Below are 17,295 nucleotides of genomic sequence, written 5' to 3' on the forward strand. Positions count from 1 at the left end.
TGTCATTTTTGATCGGCCTGCTATGGGGGACCTTGTCAAAAGCCTTGCTAACATCCATGTAGACCACATCAAACACACTGCCCTCATCGACCCTCCTTGTTACCTCCTCAGAGAAAAAGATACGAGGCTATGCAATGGTCAGGGGGCTTCAAGTCAGTCCTGACCCGACAGCCAGGCAAACTGGGTGTGGACTGATGCACGTTCCATTCCCCCAGCCCACCCCTCACCCTCCTGCTTGTCCATCTGCCCCAGGCCACTCACTCACCAGTGCTCCTTCAGTCAGCTCCCGGCAGCTTCGATGGACTGGTGGAACTTACCGGATCTTTTATAGCACAATGAGCATGGGCCCTCCCTCCCACCCCCTCCAACCCCATTCAGTCGACTGACCAATGGAGAGTTGCAGACACAGAAGGTCGTCACAGCATTGGACACCGGGGAAACAAACAGCCAGGCCGTTCAAAAGTTGCATCATCATTTACAAAAATTGCACAGCCATCTTCCTCATTTTTTTAACTGCACTTTCTCCACGTTCCTTTGGCCTCCTGCTCCTTGTGTCAGTGACACAGGGTCCCCTCAGAGTTCACCACAGAAGCCAGCGATAGATGGACTCTGCGCGATCAATTTTTGCCTCAGGAGCACCAAAAATGAAAGTAACATTTGGTATTATGAAACAAACAACTCGCATTTCTACAGCTCATTTCAGACCTCCGGACGTCCCAAAGTGCTTCACAGCCAGTACTGCCCCTCCGACAGTGCGGCGTTCCCTCAGTACTGCCCCTCCGACAGTGCGGCACTCCCTCAGTACTGCCCCTCCGACAGGGCGGCTCTCCCTCAGTACTGCCACTCCGATAGTGCGGCGCTCCCTCAGTACTGCCCCTCCGACAGTGCGACGCTCCCTCAGTATTGCCCCGCCGACAGTGCGGCATTCCCTCAGTACTGCCCCTCCCACAGTGCGACGCTCCCTCAGTACTGCCCCTCCGACAGTGCGGCACTCGCTCAGTACTGCCCCTCCCACAGTGCGACGCTCCCTCAATACTGCCCCTCCGACAGTGAGACACTCCCTCAGTTATGCCCCTCCGACAGTGCGGCTCTCCCTCAGTACTGCCCCTCCGACAGTGCGACGCTCCCTCAGTACTGCCCCTCTGACAGTGCGGCTCTCCGTCAGTATTGTCATTCCGACAGTGCGGCGCTTCCTCAGTACTGCCCCTCCGACAGTGCGGCTTTCCCTCAGTACTGCCCCTCCGACAGTGCGACGCTCCCTCAATACTGCCCCTCCGACAGTGAGACACTCCCTCAGTTATGCCCCTCCGACAGTGCGGCTCTCCCTCAGTACTGCCCCTCCGACAGTGCGACGCTCCCTCAGTACTGCCCCTCCAACAGTGCGGCGCTCCCTCAGTACTGCCCCTCCGACAGTGCGGCTCTCCGTCAGTATTGTCACTCCGACAGTGCGGCGCTTCCTCAGTACTGCCCCTCCGACAGTGCGGCTTTCCCTCAGTACTGCCCCTCCGACAGTGCGGCTTTCCCTCAGTACTGCCCCACCAACAGTGCGGCTCTCCCTCAGTACTGCCCCTCCGACAGTGCGGCTCTCCCTCAGTACTACCCCTCCGACAGTGCGACGCTCCCTCAGTACTGCCCCGCCGACAGTGCAGCGTTTCCTCAGTACTGCCCCTCCGACAATGCTGCCTCTGATGTTTCGACAATGTGCCCCTAGTCCTAGAATACCCAACAAGTGGAAACGTTTCTCTCTGTATTCCCGATCTGTTCCCCTTAATATCCTGAAAACGTTCATCAGATCACCCCTCATCCTTCTAAATTGCAGGGAATACAATCCTAGTTTGTGTAATCTCTCCGCGCAACTTAACGCTTGGACTCCGGATAGCATTCATAGAAATCGTAGAAATGTACAGCACGGAAGGAGGCCATTTTGGTCCAACATGTCCGTGCCGACCGACAAACAGCTACCCAGCCTAATCCCACTTTCCAGCTCCTGGTCCGTAGCCCTGTTGGTTACGGCACTTCGAGTGCACATCCAAGCACTTTAAATGTGGTGAGAGTTTCTGCCTCTACCACCCTTTCAGGCTGTGAGTTCCAGACCCACACCATCCTCTGGGTGAAAACATTTCCCCTCAAATCACCTCTAAACCCCCGACCAATTACTGTAAATCTGTGCTCCCTGGTTGTTGACCCCTCTCTTAAGGGAAATGGGTCCCTCCTATCCACTCTATCCAGGCCCCTCATAATGTTATACACCTCAACCTCCTCTGTTCCAAGGAAAACATTCTGCTAAACCTACGCTGCACGCCCTCCGAGGCCAATATATCCTTTCTGTAATGTGGTGCCCAGAACTGCTCACAGTACTCCAGGAGTGGTCTAACCAGGGTTTTGTACAGCTGCAGCATAACTTCTACCCCCTTGTAATCTAGTCCTCTATATAAAAGGCCAGCATTCCATTAGCCTTTTTGTTTACCTTCGGTAGTTGGCCATGACATTTTAATGTTCAATGTGTTATATAACGGTGCGGTCATGTGTTACCGCTGTGGATTGTTCCAGGCAATGGCCCAACGCTGCTCGGCAGGAGCTGGTTGGAGAAAATCAGATCCAACTGGAATGACATAAAGGCATTGTCATTGGAGGAATATATATGTGCCCAAGTATTGAGCAAGTTCCCTTCACTGTTCGAACCAGGTATCGGCAACTTCACGGGAGACAAGGTGCAGATCCACGTGAACTCAAATGCAAGACCTGTCCATCATAAAGCTCGGGCAGTGCCACATATGATGAGGGAGAAGGTCGAAATTGAACTGGACAGACTCCAGCGTGAAAGGATCATATCACTGGTCGAATTGAATGAATGGGCCAGACCCATTGTTCCGGTACCCGTTACCCGTATCAGTACCCGTTACCAAAGGCTGATGACTTGTTTGCGACGCTAGCCGGAGGGAAGTCGGTCACAAAACTGGACTTCACGTTGGCCTATATGACACAGGAGTTGGTCGAGGTGTCGAAGAGACTTACGTGCATTAACATGCACAAAGGACTGTTTATTTACCACAGGTGTCCTTTCGGAATTCGCTCAGCTGCAGCAATATTCCAAAGGAACATGGAAAGTCTACTGAAGTCCATTCCCAGAACTGTCGTGGTCCAAGATGACATCCTGATCATCGGTCGTGACTCCAAGGAACATTTGAACAACCTGGAAGAGATTTCACTGCGTTTGGACAGAGTGGGACTCAGACTTAAACACTCGAAGTGCGTCTTCATGGCACCGGAGGTCGAATCCCTCGGTAGGAAAATCGCCGCTGATGGCATCAGACCGACTGATGTGAAAACCAAGGCCATCAAGAATGCACCCAAGCCACAGAATGTGATGGAGCTGTGTTCGTTCCTGGGTCGACTCAACTACTTTTGTAACTTCCGACCTAAGTTGAGCACCTTACTAGAAGCACTGCACATGCTATTGAGAAAAGGCGACAACTGGGTGTGGGGCGCATCGCAAGACAGAGCTTTCGAGAAAGCCACCAATCTGCTTTGTTCGAACAAGCTGCTGGTACATTATGACCCATGTAAACATTTAGTTTTGGCCTGTGACGCATCATCATATGGAATTGGTTGCGTACTCCAACAAGCCAATGAGTCGCGGAAACTTCAACCTGTCGTGTGTGCATCCAAAAGTTTTTCGAAAGCAGAAAGAGCCTACAGCACGGTAGAAAAAGAAGCTTTAGCGTGTGTGTACGGTGTAAAAAGATGCATCAATACCTGTCCGGTCTGACGTTCGAATTAGAGACTGATCACAAGCCGCTCATTTCATTGTTTTCCAAGAGCAAAGGTATCAATTCCAACGCTTCATCCCGCATCCAAAGATGGGCGCTGACATTATCTGACTATGATTATGTCATTCGTCACAGACCTGGCACAGAGAATTGTGCCGATGCTTTGAGGCGGTTGCCGTTGCCCACACCGGAGGTGGAAACACCACAACCGGTGGATCTAATGTTAATCATGGATGCTTTGAGAGTGAAGGAACCCTTGTCACGGCTCAACAAGTTAAGACCTGGACCAGCCAGGACCCTATTTTATCGGTGGTAAAGGGTTGCATCCTCAAAGCGGATTGGTCTGCCATACCTGAGCAAATGTGCGAGAAGGCCAAACCGTACATTTGTTGCGAAGACGAACTGTCTATTCAAGCAGATTGCATAATGTGGGGCAATCGCGTTGTAATGCCCAAGAAAGGGAGAGAGAAGTTCATGCGTGAGTTACACAGCACACATCCTGGGATAGTGATGATGAAGGCCATCGCCAGGTCTCATGTATGGTGGCCAGGAATTGATTCTGAGATGGAAGCATGCGTGCATCAGTGCAACACTTGCATACAGCTCAGCAAAGCACCAGCGGAATCGCCGCTAAGTCTGTGATCGTGGCCATCCAAACCTTGGTCCAGGATCCATCTAGATTTTGCAGGTCCCTTCCAGGGCTAGATGTTTTTAGTGGTGGTGGATGCTTATTCGAAGTGGATAGAATGCATAATCATGTCATCCAGCATGTCGTCGGCAACCATAGAGAATCTCAATGTCATGTTCGCGACACATGGTCTGCCTGACATGGTGGTGAGCGACAATGGGTCGTGCTTCACCAGTCAGGAGTTTCAGGAGTTTGTGAAACATGTAAGGTCAGCACCGTTCAAGCTTGCATCCAACAGGCAAGCTGAACGTGCAGTACAAATTATCAAGCAAAGCATGAGGAGAGTAACCCAAGGGTCACTGCAGACCCGCTTGTCCTGCATACTGCTGAGTTACAGGAGAAGACCCCACACACTCACAGGGGTCTCGCCTGCTGAACTCATGATGAAAAGAGGTCTTAAATCCAAGCTATCTCTGGTACACCTGGATTTAAATAATCATATTGAATACAGAAGACAAAGTCAACAACGGTCCCATGATCGCACAACTGTGTCACGCGAGATTTCTATTAATGATCCTGTATATGTGTTGAACTATGGTCAGGGTCCCAAATGGATCGCTGGTACAGTCATGGCCAAGGAGGGCAACAGAGTATTTGCTATTAAGCTCAAAAATGGGCAAACTTGCAGGAAACACATGGATCAGACACAGCTGAGGCACACAGACGAGCCAGAACAGTGGGACGAAGAAACCATCGACGACCAACCAACCTACCAGCAGTCTTCAGCGGACTCAAGGGTCATCAGTGACCCGGAATTTCCATCACGGACCTGTTTAATAAAAATAGACTTGCAATTCCTGGCATGGCCACTGACACCCGCAACAAGTCAGTCATCCAGCCATCAGCCACAACAGACCCCGCACACTCACCCAAGGCTGGAATCGAACTGAGACGATCAACCCGGGAGTGCAAAGCAGCAAACCGTCTCAACCTGTGAAAGACTGTGATAAGATCTCAGAGCGGTTTAGTGTCATGTATGTACATTCTGCTTGTAGCCACCAGATGGCGTCATTGTTGGAGACCACGGAGCAGCACGCACATGGTGCTGCTCAGGTATAAAAGGCCAGCCATTTTGAGAGTCAGGCGCTTTGGGCCTAAATAAAGCAGAGCCAAGGTTGTACCTTGCTTAGTTAAACAGTGCATACTTAACAGGAGTAAAGAACTGAAAGTGCTCACATGAAGAGACTCTCTGCAAAGGATTTGATGTAGACAAATATGGTGTATAAAGGATCACCGTTTTCAACAGAATTTCAGCAGCCTTGAAAGATACCGAAACCGAAAGCCATTCATTAATAAAGTCTATTTTTTATTGGTTCATGGGATGTGGCCGTCCCTGGCGAGGCCAGCGTTTATTGCCATTCCCGAATTGCCCTCGAGAAGGTGGCAGTGAGCCACCTCGGCTAGTCCTGGAGCAAGTCTTCAGCACGATAGCCGGGATGCTGTCGGGGGCAGTAGCCTTTGCTGTATCCAGTGCGCTCAGCCGTTTCTTGATCGTCTGGTCCACGTATTCCACCATCAAGTGTCTCGTGCTTACTCGGAACCGTGTTGTTGGGAACCAGAGGAGGAAGGAGGTGGAACGCTAACGGCTGCCACAATGCAACTCATTGGCTGACACAGCGGTGTCAATGGACACACTGCTTCTTGACTCAAGTGTTCCAGGGCTTGAACATCTACACTCAGAGTATGAGCTCGTGGGCAGCAAAAGAATAAAAAGTACCCTGCCAACTTCAGATAACATGCAGCTTAAACATGGGCCTGATTGTTTTTCAACTAAGATGAAGGTTAGCTCGATCTCACTGGAGCCATGCTGCACCCGATCAGATTGTCAGTTTGCTGGTTGCTATGAGAGGAAGTCATTTTAACAAAGTCATGCTGAGTCGGAATAAAATGGCTCCATTGTCTTTCTCAGAGATCCTTGTGAACCAGCAAGCATGTAGAAGAGGAATAATTTTAACCTGTAGTGCTGTCTATTTCTGCATTGATGTCTTTCTGAATCGGACTCTGTCAGTAACCAAGCCTGTCTCTATAGGCCCCATTTACACAGTGTCTCATTGGATGGACTGGGTCAGTCTGCCTTCAGGCCCCACATACACGATGTCGCCAGAGCTGTGCAGTGTCGGCCATGGCTCAGTGTGTTGTGTATCTGTAAAGCATGCACTCCCATGTTCCGCCACCAGGGAGCTCAATCCCCTGAAGTCCCAAGGGATCCCAGCATCTCTTGGGAGCACTGTAGATAAGCCGGCCCCTCAGGCCTGTTCCTCACTCTGGAGTGTCTTATTAAAGACTGAGGTCACTGTTACTTTAACTTCACTGTGTGCAGCCTCATCTGTATTAGGAGCACAATAACTGGCGACGAGAATTTGAATCCAACGCAAAGGTGCAGCAAACTGTGGGCATCCTGGAGAAGTTTTCGGAGGGTGAGGACTGGGAAGCCTATGTCGAATGGCTAGGCCAGTACTTTGTAGCCAACGAGTTGGACGGCGAAGGAAGCGCTGCAAAAAGGAGAGCGGTCCTCCTCACAGTCTGTGGGGCACTGACCTACAGCCTCATGAAGAATCTTCTGGCTCCAGTGAAACCCACAGATAAGTCGTATGAGGAGCTGTGTACACTGGTTCGCGAGCATCTTAACCCGAGGGAGAGCGCGCTGATGGCGAGGTATCGGTTCTACACGTGACAGCGATCTGAAGGTCAGGAAGTGGCGATCTACGACGCTGAGCAAAGGTGACTCGCAGGACAATGTGAGTTTGATGGCTACCTGGAGCAAATGCTCAAAAACTGTTTTGTACTGGTCATTGGCCATGAAACCATCCGACAAAAACTTTTGACTGTAGAGACACCGCCTCTCGGTAAGGCCCTTGGATAGCACAGGCGTTTCTGTCCACCAGTGATAACACCAAACAAATCTCTCAGCACACAAGTGCTAGCAATGTTCATAAATTAACTGGAACTGTGTTTGCGAGCAGAAATGTACAGGGCATAACCCACGAGTCTGCAACTGCCAGCAGGCCTCAGGTGACCCAGATGACTCAGAGTCCCCAACAAAGGATGAATACAAGGCAATTCACACCTTGGTGGCGTTGTGGATGTTTCCATTCAGCCTATTCATGCTGCTTCAAAGGGCATGTTTGCAAGAGCTGTGGAACAATGGGGCACCTCCAACGAGCTTGCAAGCTCTGCAAAACCTGCTAACCACCACGTGGCAGAGGAAGATCGGTCCATGGTGGATCAAAGCAATTTCGAGCCTCCGAGAAAGGAGGCAGATGCTGAAGTACACGGGGTGCACACATTTTTGACGAAATGTCCACATATAATGCTAAACGTAAAATTGAATGGCTTACCCATTGCCATGGAACTGCATACTGGCGCTAGCTAATCCATCAAGAGTAAAAAAATGTTTGCGAGACTGTGGTGCAACAAAGCATTCAGACGAGCATTGAGCCCCATCCACATGAAACTGAGAACTACACCAAAGAGCTTATCACTTTCCTGGGCAGCACCATGGTCAAGGTCACCTACGAGGGCACCTTGCACAAACTGCCACTCTGGATTGTCCCCACACTGCTTGGAAGGAGCTTGCTGGGCAAAATCCGCTGGAACTGGGAGGACATCCAAGCGCTATCACATGTCGATAAGGCCTCATATATCCAGGTTCTCAACAAATTTCCTTCCCTTTTTGAGCCAGGCTTTGGAAACTTTTCCGGGGCGAAGGTCCGGATCCACTTCGTCCCAGAGGCACGGCCCATTCACCACAAGGCGTGAGTGGTACCTCAGATGATGAGGGAGAGAGTGGAAATCGAGCTGGACAGGCTGCAATGCAAGGGCATCATCCCCTCAGTGGAATTCAGCGAGTGGGCCAGCCCGATTGTTCCAGTACTGAAAAGTGATGGCACGGTCAGGATTTGCGGCGATTATAAAGTAACTGTTAATCGTTTCTCGCTGCAGGACCAATACCCGCTACCTAAGGCAGACGACCTATTTGCGATGCTTGCAGGAGGCAAGACGTTCACCAAGCTCGACCTGACTTTGGCCTACATGACGCAAGAGCTGGAGGAGTCTTCGAAGGGCCTCACCTGCATCAACACGCACAAGGGACTGTCCATCTACAACAGATGCCCATTTGAAATTCGGTCGGCTGCAGCGATCTTCCAGAGAAACATGGAGAGCCTACACAAGTCGGTACCACACACGGTGGTCTTTCAGGGCGACATATTGGTCACGGGTCGGGACACCGCCGAGCACCTACAAAACCTGGAGGAGGATCTCCAGCGACTGGATTGCGTAGGGCTGCGGCTGAAGAGGTCGAAATGCGTCTTCATGGCAACAGAAGTGGAGTTTTTGGGGAGAAAGAACGCGGCGGATGGCATTCGGCCCACAGACGCCAAGACAGAGGCTATCAGGAATGTGCCCAGGCCACAGAACGTCACGGAGCTGCGGTCGTTCCTGGGACTCCTCAACTATTTTGGTAACTTCCTACCGGGGTTAAGCACCCTTTTAGAGCTCCTACATGTGTTATTGCACAAAGGTGAGAACCGGGTATGGGGAAAAAAACAAGTAATTGCTTTTGAGAAAGCCAGAAACATTTTATGCTCCAACAAGCTGCTTGTATTGTATAACCCATGTAAAAGACTTGTGCTAGCATGTGATGCGTCGTCGTACGGAGTCGGGTGTGTATTACAACAAGCTAATGTTGCGGGGAAGTTACAACCTGTCGGCTATGCTTCCAGGAGCTTGTCTAAGGCTGAGAGGGCCGACAGCATGATTGAGAAAGAGGTATAAGTGTGTGTGTGTTCGGGGTAAAGAAAATGCATCAGTACCTGTTGGGCCTCAAATTTGAGCTGGAAACCGATCACAAGCCCCTCACATCCCTGTTCGCTGAAAACAAGGGGATACATACGAATGCCTCAGCCCGCATACAAAGTTGGGCACTCGCACTATCAGCGTGTAACTATACCATCCACTACAGGCCAGGCAACGAGAACTGTGCGGATGCTCTCAGTTGTCTACCATTGCCCACTACGGGCTGGAAATGGTGCAGCCTGCAAACTTGTTGATGGTGGCGCAGCCCGCAGACTTGTTGATGGTCATGGAAGCATTTGAAAATGATAAATCACCTGTCACGGCCCACCAGATTAGGACTTGGACCAGCCAAGATCCTCTGCTGTCCCGAGTAAAAAACTATGTACTGCATGGGAGCTGGGCCAGTATCCCCGTTGAAATGCATGAGCTAATCAAGCCGTTCCAGCGGCGAAAGGACGAGATGTCCATTCAGGCAGACTGCCTGTTGTGGGGTAACCGCGTAGTGCTACCAAAAAATGGCAGGAAGACGTTCATCTCGTATCTCCACAGCATACACCCGGGTTTAGTAATGCTGAAAGCGATAGCCAGATCCCACGTGTGGTGGCCCGGTATCGACTCTGACTTAGAGTCCTGTGTATGGCAATGCAGTGTGTGTGCTCACTTGAGCAACGCGCCCAGAGAGGCACCACTATGTTTGTGGTCCTGGCCCTCCAGACCATGGTCAAGGATTCATGTCGATTATGTGGGCCCGTTTCTCGGTAAGATGTTCCTGGTGGTGGTGGATGCTTTTTCAAAATGGATTGAATGTGAAATAATGTCGGGAAGCACCGCCACCGCCACCATTGAAAGCCTGAGGGCCATGTTTGCCACCCACGGCCTGCCTGACATACTGGTCAGTGACAACGGGCCATGTTTCAACAGTGCCGAATTTAAAGAATTCATGACCTGCAATGGGATCAAACATGTCACCTCGGCCCCGTTTAAACCAGCCTCCAATGGGCAGGCAGAGTGGGCAGTACAAACAATCAAACAGAGCCTTAAACGAGTCACAGAGGGCTCACTCCAAACCCGCCTGTCCCGAGTACTGCTCAGCTACCGCACGAGACCCCACTCGCTCACAGGGGTGCCCCCGGCTGAGCTTCTCATGAAAAGGACACTTAAAACCAGACTCTCGCTGGTTCACCCCAACCTGCATGATCACGGAGAGAGCAGGCGGCAGCAATAAAATGTAAATGATGGTCGCGCCACTGTGTCACGGGAAATTGATCTGAATGACCCTGTGTATGTGCGAAACTATGGACATGGGCCCAAGTGGATCGCAGGCACAGTGATAGCTAAAGAAGGGAATAGGGTGTTTGTAGTCAAACGAGACAATGGACAAATTTGCAGAAAGCACCTGGGCCAAACGAGGCTGTGGTTCACAGACTGCCCTGAACAACCCACCTTTTTCGAGCCCACAACATACACCCAAAGGATCAACGACACCACGCCGGACCAGGAAATCGAACCCATCACGCCCAACAGCCCAGCAAGGCCAGGCTCACCCAGCCCTGCAGGACACACTGCTTCTTGACTCAAGTGTTCCAGGGCTTGAACATCTACACTCAGAGTATGAGCTCGTGGGCAGAAAAAGAATAAAAAGTACCCTGCCAACTTCAGATAACATGCAACTTAAACATGTGCCTGATTGTTTTTCCACTAAGATGAAGGTTAGCTCGATCTCACTGGAGCCATGCTGCACCCTATCAGATTGTCAGTTTGCTGGTTGCTATGAGAGGAAGTCATTTTAACAAAGTCATGCTGAGTTGGAATAAAATGGCTCCATTAACTTTCTCAGAGATCCTTGTAAACCAGCAAGCATGCAGAAGAGGAATAATTTTAACCTATAGTGCTGTCTATTTCTGCATTGATGTCTTTCTGAATCGGACTCTGTCAGTAACCAAGTCTGTCTCTATAGGCTCCATTTACACAGTGTCTCATTGGATGGACTGGGTCAGTCTGCCTTCAGGCCCCACATACACGATGTCGCCAGAGCTGTTCAGTGTCAGCCATGGCTCAGTGTTTTGTGTATTTGTAAAGCATGCACTCCCATGTTCCGCCACCAGGGAGCTCAATCCCCTGAAGTCCCAAGGGATCCCAGCATCTCTTGGGAGCACTGTATATAAGCCGGCCCCTCAGGCCTGTTCCTCACTCTGGAGTGTCTTATTAAAGACTGAGGTCACTGTTACTTTAACTTCCCTGTGTGCAGCCTCATCTGTATTAGGAGCACAATAACTGGCGACGAGAATTCGAATCCAACGCAAAGGTGCAGTAAATTGTGGGCATCCTGGAGAAGTTTTCGGAGGGTGAGGACTGGGAAGCCTATGTCGAATGGCTAGGCCAGTACTTTGTAGCCAACAAGTTGGACGGAGAAGGAAGCGCTGCAAAAAGGAGAGCGGTCCTCCTCACAGTCTGCGGGGCACCGACCTACAGCCTCATGAAGAATCTTCTGGCTCCGGTGAAACCCACAGATAAGTCATATGTGGAACTGTGTACACTGGTTCACGAGCATCTTAACTATCGGAGGGACAGTACTGAGGGAGTGTTGTACTATCAGAGGGGAAGTACTGAGGGAATGCCGCACTGTCGGAGGGGAAGTACCGAGGGAGTGTTGCACTATCGGAGGTGCCGTCTTTTGGATGAGACATTGAACCAAGAGCCCCGCCTCCCCTCAGAGATGGATCTCAATGATCCAAGGACACTATTGGAAGAAGAGCAGGGGAGTTCTCTCCAGTGTCCTGGGTCAATATTTATCCTTCAACCAACTTCACTAAAACAGAGGATCTGGTTATTATCACATTGCTGTGTGTGGGAGCTTGCTGTGCACAGATTGGCTGCCGCGTTTCCCACATTACAACAGTGACCACACTCCAAAAGTACTTCAGTGGCTGTGAAGCGCTTTGGGACGTCGGTGGTCATGAAAGGCGCTATAGAAATGCAAGCCTTTCTTTCCTTCTTACTTGCCTCCTTTCCTGCCTTCCCTCCCCAAGGGTGTGCAGGGTGGAAGCCAGACCAAATACGGTGGAAGCGGAGAGCTGTGCGTGGAGAAGTGCCCATGGAGCGGGGCAACCGTGACACGTTCAAGGACACAGAGCGGAGAGGGAGGCGAGAGATGGGGGGTCGATGGAGCGCTTGAGCGTGCGTTCCTGATTGTCATGTTGATCAGGAAGTTGGGATTCAGACCCAGGGAGGACTCAGAGACTGTTGGGGGGGAAACCCCTTTGTGTTGGTTTTTAAATACAGCCCGACCCGGCAGTGAAGGCCATCTCTCTCTCTCGCTGTTTGGGTGAATTAAGAGGAGCTGAATGGCCCCCCTCATCCATGGTGGGTTATGAGGATAAGGGAAAAACTCATCAACCTCGATGGACCGGTGGGGGGGAGGTAGAGAGAGAGGGAGAGTGAGAGGGGGGGTAGGGAGAGAGAGAGAGAGAGAGAGAGACAGAGAGAAGGGGGAGGGAGAGCGATAGGGAGAGAGAGAGGCGACGAGGGGGAGATAGAGAGAGGGGGGCAGAGAGAGAGAGAGGGAGGGAGGGAGTGAGGGAGGGAGGGAGAGACAGCGGGAGGATGGGAGAAAGGGTGGGAGAGGGGGCGAGATAGAGGGAGGAAGGGAGCGAGAGAGACGGGGGGTGGGAGAGAGGGAGGGAGCGAGAGAGAGAGATGGGGAAAGGGAGAGGGGGGGGAAAGATAGAGAGTGGGTGGGAGAGAGAGAGGGGGGAGGGAGAAATGGAGGGAGGGAGAGACCATGAAGGGAGAGAGATAGAGAGAGGGAGAGAAAGAGGAGGGAGAGATCAAGGGGGCAGAGATAGAGATAGAGAGGAGGAAGAGGGAGGGAGTGAGAGGAGAAGAGAGAAAATGAGAGAGAGAATGAGAGGGAGAATGAGAGGGAGAGTTTAGCGGTTCGGTTCAGCGAGGTGTAGAGTATTGGGGTTGATGAAGTGAGTGCAGGAAGTGTTAATTGAAGACAGGAAAGTGGGAGCATGATGTGGTGAATAGTCATTTTACAGAGTGATTTCGGGGAAGGGGGAAATTCCTGACCTCAAAGGGCGACGATTATTTGGAATAAGCTGCAAGTTGTGGAAGTGAGGGTGGATGGGATTGGGGGAGTGTATAAAGGCAGTCGGATGGCGGGGTGGGTGATTGGGGTACCAGAGGGAGGCTCTCTGTTTGTTGCCCCATCCCATTCCAACCAGAAATGATATCCCACATCACCCCATCCATAAAGACTTGCATTTCTATAGCGCCTTTCACAACCACAGGATGGCCAAAGTGCTTCACAGCCAATGAAGTACCTTTGCAGTGTAGTCACTGTTGTAATGTGGGAAACGCATCAGCCAATTTGCGCACAGCAAGCTCCCACAAACAGCAATATGATAATGACCATATCATCTGTTTTGGTGAGGTTGGTTGAGGGTTAAATATTGGCCCCAGGACACCGGGGAGAACTCCCTTGCTCTTCTTCCAATAGTGCCCTGGGATCTTTAAGATCCATCTGAGAGGGCAGTCAGGGCCCTGGGTTCAACGTCTCATCCAAAAGACGGCCCCTCCGACAGTGCGGCGCTCCCTCACTTCTGCCCCTCCGACAGTGCGGGGCTCCCTCAGTACTGCCCCTCCGACAGTGTGGCACTCCCTCAGTGCAGCCTCTCCAACAGTGCTGTGCTCCCTCAGTCCTGCCCCTCTGACACTGCTCTGCTCCCTCAGTTCTGCCCCTCGGACAGTGTGGCGCTCCCTCAGTACTGCCCGGGGAGTGTTGGCCTGGATCAAGTGTCTGGAGTGGGTCTTGAACCCACGATCTTCTGACTGAGAGGCACCAGAGATACCCACTGAACCACAGCCGTCACTGAACAGCTCCGGCGACATCGTGTATGTGGGGCCTGAAGGCAGACTGACCCAGTCCATCCAATGAGACACTGTGTAAATGGGGCCTATAGAGACAGGCTTGATTACTGACAGAGTCCGATTCAGAAAGACATAAATGCAGAAATAGACAGCACTACATTTTGCAATTGGCTCGGATAGATTGGCGAATGATACTTCAGGGGTTGACAGTGGATGGGCAATGGCAGACATTTAGGGACCGCATGGATGAACTACAATTGTACATCCCTGTCTGGTGTAAAAATAAAAAAGGGAAGGTGGCTCAACCGTGGCTATCAAGGGAAATCAGGGATAGTATTGAAGCCAAGGAAGTGGCATACAAATTGGCCAGAAATAGCAGCGAACCCGGGGATTGGGAGAAATTTAGAACTCAGCAGAGGAGGACAAAGGGTTTGCTTAGGGAAGGGAAAATAAAGTACGAGAGGAAGCTTGCAGGGAACATTAAGATGGACTGCAAAAGCTTCTATAGATATGCAAATAGAAAAAGGTTAGTAAAGACAAACGTAGGTCCCCTGCAGTCAGAATCAGGGGAAGTCATAACGGGGAACAAAGAAATGGCAGACCAATTGAACAAGTTCTTTGGTTCAGTATTCACTAAGGAGGACACAAGCAACCTTCCGGATATAAAAGGAGTCAGAGGTTCTCGTAAGAAGGAGGAACTGAGGGAAATCCTTATTAGTCAGGAAATTGTGTTGGGGAAATTGCTGGGATTGAAGGCCGATAAATCCCCAGGGTCTGATGGACTGCATCCCAGAGTACTTAAGGAGGTGGCCTTGGAAATAGCGGATGCATTGACAATCAATTTCCAACATTCTATCGACTCTGGATCAGTTCCTATCGAGTGGAGGGTAGCCAATGTAACCCCACTTTTTAAAAAAGGAGGGAGAGAGAAAACAGGGAATTATAGACCGGTCAGCCTGACATCGGTAGTGGATAAAATGATGGAACAATTATTAAGGATGTCATAGCAGCGCATTTGGAAAGAGGTGACATGATAGATCCAAGTCAGCATGGATTTGTGAAAGGGAAATCATGCTTGACAAATCTTCTGGAATTTTTTGTGGATGTTTCCAGGAGAGTGGACAAGGGAGAACCAGTTGATGTGGTGTATTTGGACTTTCAGAAGGCTTTCGACAAGGTCCCACACAAGAGATTAATGTGCAAAGTTAAAGCACATGGGATTGGGGGTAGTGCGCTGACGTGGATTGAGAACTGGTTGGCAGACAGGAAGCAAAGAGTAGGAGTAAATGGGTACTTTTCAGAATGGCAGGCAGTGACTAGTGGGGTACCGCAAGGTTCTGTGCTGGGGCCCCAGCTGTTTACATTGTACATTAATGATTTAGACGAGGGGATTCAATGTCGTATCTCTAAATTTGCGGATGACACTAAGTTGGGTGGCAGTGTGAGCTGCGAGGAGGATGCTATGAGGCTGCAGAGTGACTTGGATAGGTTAGGTGAGTGGGCAAATACATGGCAGATGAACTATAATGTGGATAAATGTGAGGTTATCCACTTTGGTTCTAAAAACAGAGAAACAGACTATTATCTGAATGGTGACAGATTAGGAAAAGGGGAGGTGCAACGAGACTTGGGTGTCATGGTACATCAGTCATTGAAGGTTGGCATGCAGGTACAGCAGGCGGTTAAGAAAGCAAATGGCATGTTGGCCTTCATAGCGAGGGTATTTGAGTACAGGGGCAGGGAGGTGTTACTACAGTTCTACAGGGCCTTGGTGAGGCCACACCTGTAGTACAGCGTACAGTTTTGGTCTCCTAACTTGAGGAAGGACATTTTTGCTGTTGAGGGAGTACAGCGAAGGATCACCAGACTGATTCCCGGGATGGCGGGACTGATATATCAAGAAAGATTGGATCAATTGGGTTTGTATTTACTGGAGTTCAGAAGAATGAGAGGGGATCTCATAGAAACGTTTAAAATTCTGACGGGTTTAGACAGGTTAGATGCAGGAAGAATGTTCCCAATGTTGGGGAAGTCCAGAACCAGGGGACACAGTCTAAGGATAAGGGGTAAGCCATTTAGGACCGAGATGAGGAGAAATTTCTTCACCCAGAGAGTGGTGAACCTGTGGAATTGTCTACAACAGAAAGTTGTTGAGGCCAATTCACGAAATATATTCAAAAAGGAATTATATGTCGTCCTTTGTTGTAGGCATTAGGCACCTGCTGAATATATCAAAACCTAGGGCAACGGCACCTGTAGCATATGGTTAGAACTACACCTGTAGTATAAGGTTAGAACTAAATATGTAACTCTAATACCATAAAATGGCTACCCGTGAGGCCTCAAGGGATTTCTTTTAGCTGAAATGGACCGCATTCCTGGAAACTGATAATTGTTGTTTCCCACACACAGGAATGACAAGCAAATTCTGCAGATGTCTCTAATCATTCAGGCCTCCAAAGGAGAATGTTCTGGTGGATGTAAGAACAATACGACTCTGCAACAGGATTAAGATAAGGAGGCTACCCAAGGACAGTAAGATAAGGGGGGCCTGGACTATGTCTCAGGATACATGAGTTGTTCCTAGCAACACACTCCTTAGCAACACATCTCTTTGCAACACATCTCTTAGCAACACATGAGCCACTTTATGTTTAGAAACTAACTCTATCTATTGGTCTGGTTGAATTCATAATCGATATGATTGGATAGTATCCAGCCGAAATAGGTTGATGTAACTGCAGTAAAAACTGTTGTACAACATATAAAGATCCATGAAACCCTTTGTTCTGCGGAGAGAAGTGCCTGGATCCAGTCCTGAGGCTTCCTCCCCGCTGGCATTAATAAAGGCCGCATTGGCGTTGGAACCGAATATGAGTGTTGAGTGATCCTTCTGATAAAACACTAACACTAACACCTTACTACTAGGGGGAACAAGGGGTATGGTGAGAAAGCAGGAATGCGGTACTGAAGTTGCATGTTCAGCCATGAACTCATTGAATGGCGGTGCAGGCTCGAGGGGTCGAATGGCGTTCTCCAGCACCTATTTTCGATGTTTCTATGTTACTATGTCTACAGTTTAAAATAATTCCTCTTCTCCATGCTTGCTTGTTTGCAAGGATCTCTGAGAAAGATAATGGAGCCATTTTATTCCGACTCAGCATG

This window comes from Pristiophorus japonicus, chromosome 27 (genome assembly GCF_044704955.1).
Source record: "Pristiophorus japonicus isolate sPriJap1 chromosome 27, sPriJap1.hap1, whole genome shotgun sequence".
NCBI classification, from domain to species: domain Eukaryota; kingdom Metazoa; phylum Chordata; class Chondrichthyes; family Pristiophoridae; genus Pristiophorus; species Pristiophorus japonicus.